This window comes from Papio anubis, chromosome 2, assembly GCF_008728515.1.
Source record: "Papio anubis isolate 15944 chromosome 2, Panubis1.0, whole genome shotgun sequence".
In the NCBI taxonomy this organism is placed as follows: Eukaryota; Metazoa; Chordata; class Mammalia; order Primates; family Cercopithecidae; genus Papio; species Papio anubis.
Window position 1 is genome coordinate 84,814,031 of NC_044977.1, and position 13,462 is coordinate 84,827,492.

General features: G+C 42.6%; 1 protein-coding gene across 13 annotated transcripts in view; it reads left to right on the forward strand.

The window, feature by feature from the left end:
* The window catches only part of ERC2 (ELKS/RAB6-interacting/CAST family member 2), a 1,259,367-nt gene that overhangs the window by 1,025,852 nt on the left and 220,053 nt on the right, over positions 1-13,462 (forward strand). The window lies entirely within an intron of this gene.

Sequence of the window (13,462 nt, forward strand, 5' to 3'; positions counted from 1 at the left end):
AGCGCCATGGGCAAAGTGAGTGGAAAGGAAGCCTGAAGGATTAAGTCCCCTCCGCTTACAATGTGACTAACCCTTTTCCCTCTCAGGAAGGAAAAGACATACATTGGCCCTGCACCAGAGTTATTTCTCATGGGGTTGCCTTGTTCAGAGACAGTGAGAGGGACACAGAATGAGACAGAGAGAGAGAGAGAGAGAGAGAGAGAGAGACCGCTACTGTGCCTGAGCACCTTGTCCTTGTAGAGGGAGAGTCCCAGTCACTGCAAGACACTGGGATCATTCCACAGAATGGTATGCCTTGCTAACGCTGGCCTCAGGGGTCAGAGATTGCTTACACCTGACCTCTTTTTTTGGAGCTGTGCATCTTTTACACTGGGTTTTCCACCTACTTGGCCACAGAAAGTCAAAATGAGCATCCTTCTTTGCTTTTCCCTAATTCCTTCCTTGCACCCTCCTCTCCTGCACCTAACCATTATAGGTTTCTCCCACAGGTTTACAGACCTAAGAAACAGCCCTTGAGCTTGAAAATACCATGCTTTTGTGGTGCTGGCTACAGTCCAGATATTACAGCCAAATACCACTGGTCCAGCTACGATGCATACATGATCCAAAGGTCTCAGGTCAGTCAGCTTCTAAGGAGACACTTGCCCCAATCATTGGGGGTGGGGGTGCATAAGAGCTCATCCAACCTTGACCTTCACCACTTTTGATGATTTTCAGTATTCTGTGGCCATAAAGTCTGAGACCATAGATGGTAGCATTATATCATGATTTGCAGTGTCATTTCATTTATTGTGTATATATCAATGGTTCCAGACTTTGATCACCTGATAGGGTCAGCTCTTGCTGAATTAGCTTGGTGGAGCTGCAGAGCTGCCAGAAGCCTTCTTACCAGGCAGAGTGGATAATTTTTTCTTTCTTTCTCTTAGACAGTTTGCTCCTCATGTTCCCCTCTACTTTTCCCAATAAGGAATTTTTAAGGCTACCTTTTTTCTTTCCCAGCATCATGAAAATTCACTTCTCGATTCCAGTAAGGATTGAGCATAGTCCTTCAATTTGCTCCTAGGAACCTGCACAAAGCCTGTATTCTTTACAACAAGCTTGGTTTTTGGTGTCATGGGGTACATTTGGGAAACCCCAGCTATGCAGAGTTCAGCTCCTGTATGTGCTAAGGCAGTGTCTAAAGGGCTGTTGTGGAGAAGGATGCAGTGAAGGAAGAGGATGGGCTCCTTGGTGATTTAGGTCTGATATCCTTCCTCACCCCACCCACCAAAGAGCAGGAAAAGTCACCTGAATTTCAGTATCCTTACTGCCAATGATAATGCCTCTAGGAACAATGATTAATGTGCTATCAAAATAATCCCCTTTTATTGAGAATTTCTGCTAGGTCTTATATCCAGTGTCCCTCAGAGATGTTGTCCCATAGTCCTCACAGCAACCATGTGAGTGTGTGCAGCATTATCTCCCTTTTCTAGGGAGCGTGACTGAGGCTCAGGGTGTGGAATAACCAGTGCAACGACTCACAGCTTGTAAGTGATGGGGCTCAGGCTTTAGATAGTCTACTGGATTCCGCACATGCACCACCCACCAGGTTCAGGGAGAAATTCAGAGTGTCAAGCAGAATGGTATTCCCAGAAATTGTGAGATCTCCTTATCTTCATAAACCTAAAGTAGATGCCAAAAACACCATTGAAGAATGTTCTCCAGCTGTTCACAAACAGTAGGTTCTGCCTGGAGTCCTTAGGCTTAGGCTATTTGATCACATCGACAACAATTACTAATACTTTTGAGCCCTCATCATGTACTAGGCATGGGTATAAGGGCTTTACATACATCAACTCATCACCTCCCAGTAAGACTGAGCATTTGATACTCTTATAGAGAAGGAGCCAGAGGCCCAGAGAGGATGGGTATCTTGCTCAGCCTCACAGTTGGATACACCATAATACTTAAGGAGACCCTTTGCCAAATGATCATAAAAGATGACATCCAAAGTTGAGCTGCTGAGGGTGAATCCTGTTTCTGGCATTTATTAGCTGAGTGATTACAGGCAAGATACTAAACCTTCTTGAACCTCAGTTTCCTCATCTGTAAATTGGGCTAACAATTCAAAGAGTTATTGTGAGGTGAAAGGTAAACTGAGTGCTTTGCATATGCCTGGCACATAATAGGTGCAACATATGTGTAAGCTGCTATTGCAACTACTATTACTATTAATACTACTATTATTGCTACTACTACTAATTGATATTATCACCGCCAACCCTCAGAGGTAGTTTAATTTTGATTTCATCATTACTGCTTTGCACACAGCTGCGCACATGTTGAGAACACATTGTTGAGCTGTGGCAACTGTGGCAGAAAGAGCAAATAGACCTTGACACCTAAGCCTTCCTGGTCCTCCTCTCCTAAAGCCAAAGCACTTGTGGAGCAGTGAGCAGACATGTCAGAAACCCTGGACCCCAGGTCCCAGCCTGCACTGAAGACGCCCATAGCACTTATGAAATTTGCTTGCTTTGTGTATGCAACCCACATAGATATCAGTGAGGGAGGGCAGTCCCGGGAGGATGAGTCCCAGATCTCAATTGTCTTGATCTGCATGGCTGACTTGGAAGAGAAGAGCTCTTTCAGGGCCAATGAGAGGGGAAGGCCACCTGCCTGGCCTGCTCAGTCTTCTGTGCAGATATTGAGGCAGACTGGCTTATGAGAGATGTCACCCTCTTCAGACTGCCTTCCTTTTTCAATACATGGTCTCACTCTGTCAGCCAGGCTAGAGTACAGTGATACAATCACAGCTTACTTCAGCCACTACCTCCTGAGCTCTAGTGATCCTCCCACCTCAGCAGGCATGCCCCACCTTTCCCAGCTCATTTTTATATTTTTTTGTAGAAATGGGGTTTCACTATATTGCCTAGGCTGGTCTCAAACTCCTGGGCTCAAGCAGTCTTCCCACCTCGGCCTCCCAAAGTACTGAGATTATGGGCGTAAGCCACCATGCCTAGCCCAGGCAGCCTTTTGACCTCAACTTATACAGAAAGTCTCTCCCTTTCCCAGACCAACACAAGTCACTGAGTTATTGACAGGCACGTAGTAGGTGCTCAGTAAATATTTGTTGTGTGAGTGAATGCATGATTACCATTTTCCAGGCTCTATGCCAAGTGCTTTATGGTTACATAAGTTTACAAACATCATCTCATTTTTTCCTTATAATCAACCAACTTATTGCCTACCTACCTGTGCCAGATTCTCAGCCAGGTGCTGGGGAATCATCTATAACAGATATTTTGCCTGATCCAATGAGAAAAGCATCATCCTTATTTTTGAGGTGATTAAACCAAAGTCCAAGAGACTATATGACTTAATCACTATCAAACCACTCATATCTGGTGCAGAGTTGACCCTGGTGCTGCAGGAGTGCTGAGATCTTGCTTGTGGCTAGGCTGAACACTGACTCCCTAAAGCAACATTGTGAGCCATGATCAGCCTCCATACCTCACAGATGTCATCAGAGAAATCCAGTTCCAGTGGTTCAGCTTATGACTCCCAACCTGTCCAGGGTGATGGGGATAATAGGAGTGTGCAGCTTGGTGAGACCAAGTGTCATGTTTGCCACATTGGAATTCAACTTAACAAGTATTTACTGACTGCCTGCTCCGTGTTACAGTGCTAGGCATGGAATACATCAGTGACTAAAACACATAAAGACTGCTTCCTTGTGGAGCTTACTTTTTTTTTTTTTTGAGATAGGGTCTTACTGCATTGCCCTGGCTGGACTGCAGTGGCACGATCACAGCTCACTGCAAGCTCCAACTCCTGGGCTCAAGCGATACTCCCACCTCAGCCTCCCTAATAGCTGGGACTACAGGTGTGCACAACCATGCCTAGCTTATTTTATTCTTATTTTTAGAAGAGACAAGGTCTCGCTAGGTTGCCCAGGCTGGTCTTGAACTCTAAGACTCAAGCAATCCTCCCACCTTGGCCTCCCAAAGTGTGGGGATTGTTATGCATGAGCCATCACACCCAGAGAGGCTTACTTTTTAATAGGGGGAGAAAGGCAATAAACAATAGACATAATACATAAATTATATGGTAGAAAAGAAGAAAAATACAGACTAGTATAAGGCAAAACAGGAGTTCTAGGGTAGGATCAAGGATCTGGTGACAATTTAAAATAGGGTAGACAGGATGGGTCTCATTGGGAAGGAGACATTGGAGCAAGGACTTGAAGATTGGGGGGAGTGGGGAATGAGCCATGTAGATGTCTAGGGGAAGGATTTTCCAGCAGAGGGAATGAAGCAGAAGTGTGCTGGTGTGTTTGGGGGATAGCAAGGAGCCTAATATGGCTGATGTAGAGAGAGCAAGGAGGCAAGGAAGTAAGTTGTCAGAGTGGGAATGGGTGGAGTAGACTGTAGGACTCCTGTGCAGGATCTGCTAAGAGTGGTGTATTCTGAGGCAGAACTTCTGTGCAATTAGGAAGCAGAATATACTAGCTCTGCAGTCTCAGAACAGGGAGGGCTCCCCTAGTCACCACTATGGACTGGCCTGTTTAAGGCTACCCTAGTGTGCTCACTTTCCACATCCCCTAGCTCCAGCCTCCATGGAGTCTCAAGGTGCTTGACTTGCCTTTTTAGGAAACACTGCTACTTCCGTTGGAGCCACAAAAGAGAACTCATGCCAGAATCGGCCTGTCATACCTGATGAGATTTTTAAGTAGTGTGGGAGGGAGTAGGGCTGATGACAAAATACCCTCCCTGACTTTCTGGCAGTTTCAACAACACACCATCAGAGTCCAAATCTTGACTTTTCTTGCTGTCAAGAGGCATGCAGGTAGACAAGAGAGGCTGTTCCCCTGCTATTGGCCTACACTGGGGGTTGCCTGTGCCTAGGAGAAGAAGTACATTTGGCCTCCAGGCCAGGCCAGCTGTTTTCAAACTTCAGTGGGCAGAAACATAATCTTTTCTAAAGATAAATCTCAGGTTACACTCATCACCCTCCAGTCCTTACTGCTGAAAACCCTTCCCAGGCTCCTCTAGGTGTTAGGATAAATACAAACTTAAACCAATGTGCTCTGTATCTCGCATGTACCCTTTCCTTTGCCTGGAATGTTTTTCCCTCTTTTCTTTACCTAGTTAATGCCTATTCATCCATTCAATTTCAGTCCAACATCACTTCTCCAGGGAAGCCTTCTGGGACTTGCTCAATTGGGTCAAATCTGCCAAGTTGACACTTTTCAGCACATATATTATCCATTTTACAGCACTTGTAACAGATACAATTTTACATTTGTTTTGTGATGATTTTAATAATAGCTATCTGCCTTGCTAGTTTTTGAACTCCATAAGGACTGAGAATATAGTAACATGACTTTTTGCTCATCATTGATCTCTAAGAGATAATTGTGTTATCTGTTGCTAACACAATTGCTAGCATTCAGCAATTATTTGTTGAATATATGAATGAATGAATAAATCATGGCAAGAAAAGAAAAATCATTGATCAATCATGATCCTTGTTTCTGTAGATAAGACTTAGCCTCATAATTCTCACCCCAATATTCTAGGCAGCCACCACCAGTCTATAGGGCTTGATAGAGAAGATGAGGCCTATGTGTCAACTGATGACCTCAAAATGTCACCATGCCCTTTCTTGCCACATTGTAAAACACTTTTACAGAGTGACTTTCCCCATGGTTGAACTATTTGGGATGGCGGTAATTTTGGACTTTTATTCCAGATTTGTTTACCTTCTTCTAGTTCAAATCTTCTCAAATTTCTTGGACTCTTTTTGAATAAAATGTCACTGAATTCTCAGAAGTAGCAGAGGTTGCTTGCTGTTATGAAGGGAATCCCTCCATTTCATCCCTGAAAACTCCCAAGTATCTCATAAATCAATTTGCCTAGGAATAGTTTAACTATTTTTAAACATCTGTCAAGAAAGCTAAAGGTGATATGAAATGAGTTCAGAAATTCCAACTGTGCTTAACAATAAAAGAATCTTTGTGATGCTCTTCAGGTGTTGACATTTGGGTTAGTTCTAGGCTGAGCATGGTATAAAGGTAAGAGAGTAATACAAATTAACTTTCTGCTACGTGTTGCATTAGAAAAAGGTAAAGGGTTGATTCTAGTTTGGTAGAGTAGATATCTGATACTATCCAACTTTTGTATTCCTTCCACTCCTGTTTCTTCACAGGCACATACCTCTGATACTTTTATGTTGCTTCTTTTTAAAAATAATCTTGCTTGCAGATTTGTGCAGTTTTGGGAGAGGGAATCAATTGGGAATTAGTTAAATTTTGATTTGGTTCTTTTTCTATGGAGGCCAGTTCAAAAAACATAAGAAAATTACCACCTTTCCTTTTTTGGTGTCTTGGAGCCAGGGCCCCAACTCTTTTTCTTCACCCTTGAAAAAAGGACTGACATCAAAATAATTAATTCTGAAATCACTGGATTTGCCTGCTGCTAAGGGGTTTTTGAAGAAAGCTTAAAACTAAATCTTACCCCCTAAGCCATATTCCCAAATGTTCGCCTATGTGCTGAAGTAATGATACGCACATCCTCGATGAAAATGCCTTTTTAAAATGAGGGCCAGACATTATTGTTTAGTTAAAATTAGAACCAGCTTATTTCTCAGAACTGGTTAGACTACTTTTGAGATCAGAGATAAATTGTACTTGGTTTTCTTTTCCTTTCTCTACCAGTTCTGGGCATTGCTTTTGGCCACCAGGAAACACATAGGTCAGCTGGAGCAGGAAGGCATTAAGACCAGGAGACTAGTCCACTGGTTCTCTGTGATCTGCCTCCCATGGGGTTTGCAGAAAAGAAAAGTCCTATGTCTAGGTAAACATTCTGGAGGCCATAACAAGTTGCTTGTAATGTAATCTATTTAGGTACAGCCTCTCTGCCCTGTGTTGTCCGAAAATCATAGGACTGTCTATAAGGATTAGTCTACAAGGATTAGTCGCAGATGTGGTGAAAAATAGGAGAAGGCAGAGGCTGCCCTGGAATGTGTTCAGGAGAGCCACCTGTAAGTATGGAATCCTAGTCAAAATTGGATCTCAATAGAGGTAGACCCATCCTGTCCAGGAAAGTAAGAAGCACCTGAGTGGAGTGGTTAGCCAGACATTTCTTCTCCCCTCTGCTAGAAGCCACGGTTGTGCTTCCCATTTACACTTTGAGTGCTTCATGTGCAGATGACTTTTAATTACCCTTTATGGTTCAGGAGGTTAGCACAGTTAAACAGCAGTAGAGGAACTCCATGCAGTAGGGTTCCCATAGCCTCCTGTTGTGTTTGGATTACCTCCAGAAAAGCTTGATTTGATCCCAGCATTGTAATGCATCACAGACTTGGTCCAGATCAAATTGCTAAAATGCAAATGTATTGGTTTTTACAGCAGACCCACTTTGGGTTAAGCTGTTTGTGTCCCACTGGTAGAATCCAGTCACATCTCTATTTATCTTTGACTTCAATGCAAAGTGTCTTTACAGTCTATTCTAGAGAACCCCTTTTAATAAAAAAAGAAATACTCAGATCTGGCAGGTCATTCTTACGGAGGTAAAGCCTGAACTGCTCAGTGTTACTGTAAACAATTTCCTCTTAATGTCCAAGCAATTGGGTAAGACACTCATTTGCCCTCTTAGCCTGGAAACATTCCTTATCCTAGGCAGCTGCTGCCTCAACCCCAGTACTCAGGGAATCCACTCAGTTTGCCATTGCAACAAAAAATAGCAATCAGTGAATATGGAGGCAAAGTATTTTCTGTGATTTCATGCATTTTTCAAATCCCTGTCAGAAGGGCTCTTCCCAGAGCATCACGCTGACCTGATGGCCAACTATGTGAATCTCTCACCTGAGTGTCTTCCTTGGGTGAAAGCTCTGTTTTAAATGTATTTTAGTTCCTCTTTCTAAACATGCATGGAGCACTTATGGGCACTCTTTGGCTATAGGAAGTGTTGATTTTGTCCTTAAGCCTTGGAGTTTTATCATCTCTACTTCCAGTATGATAGATACTAGCTCATGAAAGATAAAATAGGACAAACTGCTATTTTTTGTTGCAGAGATGTTACTGAAGTTCAAAAACCTTTGCCTGCTGGAGGAATCAGAGAATGCTTTCTACATAAGTAGAAATTCCCATGAATTCTATGATGGGCAATCTGTAGCCCATCTTTTGTGACAAATGCCTATTTAACCATGATACTTTCTCTTAAGTTTTTAAGGATCCCAGTACAAGTATTGCTAGTTTTAGGAGGGGTGGGGAAACTCACCCTTTGCTTTTTAAGTATTAGTTTAGAAAAACTTGAAAAGATCAACTTTACCATTGTGTTCCCTGGCTTTTAGAAATGCATAAAGGCAGAGATGGGTCTGATTTTTAAATTTCAGAGTGATTTGCCAACTTTGCTTCAGTAACTTGAAGCACCCCACAGCACTGAGCAGTTGGCAGAGCATATCAGAATAACAGGCTTAGCTGAAGGTGACCAAAACAGAGAATAGCATGCAAATGCCAAGAAGATCTCTCACTGTGCTGTCTCTCTCTCTCTTTTTATTCAAATTTCACATCTGTGCTCTATTTTTAAACATTTATTCTTTAAGTGATAACGCATGTTTTACCAAGCCTCTTATTGGATTAGACATGTTTGAAATCCCCTCAACTTTAACCTGTTCATTACCGCCTCTGAGAACATTCAGATCCACCACCAAAGTAGAGTGTGTACAGGAGAAAATTCCCAAGATGTCAGGCACCAGGGAGCCAATGTGCTTTGGGAGGAGGAATCCAGCTGTTAGACTGCGGATTTTGGGAGTTATTAGACTGACATTGCTTCAGTGAGACTTAGGAGTGGGTATAATGTGTGCAGAGACCTTGGTTTACATCACTGTTTTTCTATTCACATTTTAGAATGTGAGGAACCAACAGTTTTTGAGCTCTTGTATAGTTGGCATTGGGCTAGGATTTTAAATATATTATCTCATTTAATCCTCATGACAACCCTAAAAACCAGATGTTAATAATCCTGTTTTACATATGAGGTAACTTGGGTTCAGGAACTATGCAGAGATGCCACAGCTGGTGAGAGGTGGAACCAGAGCCCAACTGGGTCTCACATTGAAGTTTTTCCATGCGCTTCCCAGGAGCTGTCCCTGAATTGGTGCGATACCTCGGTTAGGTCTTAGCCCCTGTAATCTTGAGGCTAAAAAGCGGAATAAAGAAGGCTTTATTCTGCGACCCTGAGCACCCACTGCCCACCCCTCCTGACCCTTCTCGCCTGGCCCCCGCTGGCTCCTACCATGACCTGAGGCCACCATGTGCAGGCAGGGAAGGGCGACTTATCTCTTCCTGCATCACCAGACATCACTGGTTGCCACTAGGGGATAAGGCTGCAGGCTTAATCAAGTGTGCTGTCGTTTTGGTTTTCTTGCAAGAAATGTTGGCACTTACCTCCTGCAGCCTTTGTGTTTCATTCTCAAGGTATCTGTTGGAAAGCCTTTTTCTCTGTAGTTTTACATTTTCTTTTTCATCATTTAACATATAAAACCAGGTTTTTCCTAGTCCCTTTCTCTTTCTCCCTCCCTTCCTTCCTCTCATCATATAATTAAAAGTCCTTTCAGGCTGTCTTCACCTTATCATTTCAAATACATTGAAAAAAGATCCCACTTCCTGCCCTTGTGTCCTCCTGATGCTGAATTTCAAAATGAAAGAAAAGCCCCTTTTCACTCACTTTTTGCTTCACACCGCCCCTTGAAAAGCTGTGTTAAAGTGATATCGATTTTGTCATTGATCACCATTGTGGTGCACACCAGGTCTGTCCTTTCCTGGCTTCAGAACTTCTTCTTTTTCAGTTTTTTCAAATAATGGTGTCAGGATTTTTTCCTGAAAATTAAGGAAAAGGATTTTTCACCCTCTCCTCTCATGATTACAGGAAGACATTTATCAGACTTGGAATTTAAAATTTCCATTACTTTGCCTTTAATCTTTCTCAACTTTATATTCTTTTGGGGAAGATGTCACTTTCTTCTTTTGATTCTCTGCAACACACTAAAGGCAAAGTTAAAAGTTCCAGAATCTCCCCTGTTTATTGTTTTTTTTTTTTTTCAATGTTACCCCTTAATAATGCACTAGATTAAAAAGTAATAAGGATTTGATTTTGTAGCATCCTTTGTATGTAAATGAGCTTTTCCATAGTTGAAGGTATAGAGACACATCTTTTATCATAAAAATAATATCTGCTCATAATAGAACCTTAAAAAATGTAAATAAAAAACTAAAGTTACCCATAGTCCCACTACTCAGAAATAACTGTCACTAAGATTTATAGTTTCCTACATTCCATTGTCTACATACATATTTGAACAAAGACATGACATACTACATAATAAAGTTTGTTTAGCCTTTTAAACATTTAATATGTTGTACGTTTTTCCCATGTCCTTAAAAGCCTTCGAAAACGTATATCTTGGTTTATGATTTCCATCATTTTGCAGTCATTAATTTTACCATTCTGCTTTGGGGATTTCGATTTGTTTCTAGCTTTTCACTTTTATAATCACACTGTGGTGAGCATCTTAGTACATAAGGCTTTTATTTTTTATGTTAATTTCTTTAAGATTAATGCTCAAGAGTTGAATTATTGGATGTGTGGGTAGTTTTCAGATTTTAGAGCATCAAGAAATAGCTGTCTCCTACAGTGGACTTGACATTCGTAAATTTTTAAATAAATGTCAACTGTTCGTGTTAAATTTTTCAGGCTACATTCTGAAAACATGCCACTCATAGATTTGGGGCAGAATCCTACCACAGGAAGTGCAAGTGATCAGTAAACAGAGACAACAAGAGGCAGAGAGAGATTTTTACAACTTAGGTGGGCATGGAAAGAAGTAGGCAGTTTATCCAGCAAATACTTGTTGAGCATGTACTGTGTTCCAGATACTGTTCTGGACACTGGAGATACAACAGTGAACAAAGCAGACAATTCCCTGCCCCAGATATTCCAGTGAAGAAACAAGAAACAAAATAAAGACATCAAATATAGGGCATGTTGCACGATAATAAATGCTATGGGAAAAACCAAAGATGATGCTGTATGACAGATTTGGGGAGCTGATTTTGAATAGGATGTTCCACAGATACCTTGCCCGGGAAAGCACTAGAGCTTTCCAACCAAATTAGGGGTGAGCCATGTGGAAGCCCTGTGCATGGAGGGGAGACCTCAGTGAGGACACACCGCAGCCAGGAGAGTTGGAGTCTGTTCCTCTGGGCCAGCTCCCCAAGTGCAGTTGCTAAGTTGACAAGGTGGGGGAGCCAGAACCCCACAACACTAGTGTTTAGATGACATTATTTTTTAAAAATATGCATGCAGCCACCCAACCCCATTCTCTTATCTCTGCCCTGATATGACCACTGGGACATGCCCCCGTTGGGCACAACCAAAAAATCTTCATTCAAATGATCTTCGACACAGCCTGGGAATGGAATTGGGCAAAAAGATTATAACTTTAGATCAGACAGAGAGGTGGTCATCCCAGAAAACAGTGAAAAGCCCCAAGAATGGCAACTCAGAAGGTCTAAATCCAAGGCTGTTCTTACGCCCCAGAAACTACAATTAACTGATTATCTTGCAGCTGACTTATTTCCTCTTTCTCATGGCCCAGCACTCCTAGAATTGCAAACTCAGCTCAGAAGTCAACCGGAAACCCTACTGCTCCAGGCCACCTTGGGTGTGATGAAGCCACTTGGGGTGCTAGGGTAGGAAGGAGGTGTGTGGATCACAAAGCCAGGCAGAGTTTCTGTTGTCAATCTTCTTGGTTTGGGGGCCTAATGCTCACGGAGATGTCTGATGCAAAGGCTACCTTAAAGTGTAATGTTAAAAGTTTAAACAAAACAAGGCAACTCACCTCCTCAAGGGAGCCCTGGCAGGCAGTAGAAGGTTCAGGGTCTGAGAATGGACCCAAGAGTTCTAGCCCAGCTCTGGTCCCAATGCACTGAGAAACCTTGGGTGACTCATTATTTTTTCTCTCTCACAGGCTCAGTTCCCCCATCTGTAAAGTGAAAGAGATAAGCTAACAGACCTCTAAGCCCTTGTAGTTTTGATTGTCTGAGATTATTCCAGTGCATTTACACATAGTACGTCAAGTACTTGATCTATGACAAGGCCTTTGAGGATGCACAGGCAAATGACAGGATTCACTTTTGCAGAGCCTACAGTTGAGTAGAGAAGATGCATTGTTCAGTAGAACATTAACACAGCTAACACTTCTTCAAGAAGTGGTATGCTAGGCACAATGTTGTGCCTTTGTTTTATTATAGTCCCCAGAAAAACTTGAAGAGGCAGTACCATCATTATGCCCACTTTGCAGATGGGGAAACCAGGTCACAGAGCTGATAAGTGGTTGGGCTAGGATGCACACTTAGCTAATCTGCATGTAAAGGCATCACTCTCTGCCCATTTGTTTTCCCATCAAGATACAATTGCCATTTTCCCCATCAGGCAATATTGGCAGATTCTAGATTTCAGAGACAACAGTGAAGAAGGAAGGATCCAAAGATTGCTCATTTGACTGGTGTAATCCTGACTTACCTCCACTCACTAGTTCTATGATGCTGAGCAAGTCAACTTACCTTCCTATAAAATAGGTACATTGTTTCCTACCTAACTTACAGACAAGCATTATCTTAAAGCATCTTCTCCAGAGTAAGGTCTTTAAAACCCCTAAGGACTAAAGAAATGTACAAGATGTTGATCTTAGTTGTGAGGTGGAAAGATGGGGCTATCTTATTCTTCCCCACAGGGTAGCACTGTCCTTCAAGGAATGGTGGTCCTATACCATCTCTGGTGACAATGTCTCAACATAAACTAGGATCTACATGACTTGTTCACTGACCAAGGAATAAAGAACTTGAGTGGCAGTGTTCAAACATAAGGTCACCTCTTCTGCTTTTTTGGGAGCCAGACACTCATTTATCTGTGAAGAAAAACAAATAGAACAGAATGAACAAACACTGTCTTGAAAGAACCCTGTTAGCTGGGTGTGGTGGCTCACACCTGTAATCCCAACATTTTGGGAGGCCAAGGTGGAAAGATTGCTTGAGTCCAGGAGTTTGAGGCCAGCCTGGCCAACATAGTGAGGCCTCATCTCCACAAAAAGTCAAAAATTAGCTGGACGCGGTGGCATGTGCCTGTAGTCCCAGTTACTCAGGAGACTGAGGCAGGAGAATTGCTTGAGCCTGGGAGGTCGAGGCTGTAGTGAGCCATGGCTGCGTCACTGCACTCAGCTTGAGCAACAGAGTGAGACCCTGTCTCAAAAAGAAAGAGAAAGGGGGGGGGGGGGAGGGAGGGGGAGAGAGAGAGAGAGAGAGGAGGAGGAGGAGGAAGAAGAGGAAGAAGAAAGAAGAAGAAAAAGAAGAAAGAAGAAGAAGAAGAAGAAGAAGAAGAAGAAGAAGAAGAAGAAGAAGAAGAAGAAGAAGAAGAAGAAGAAG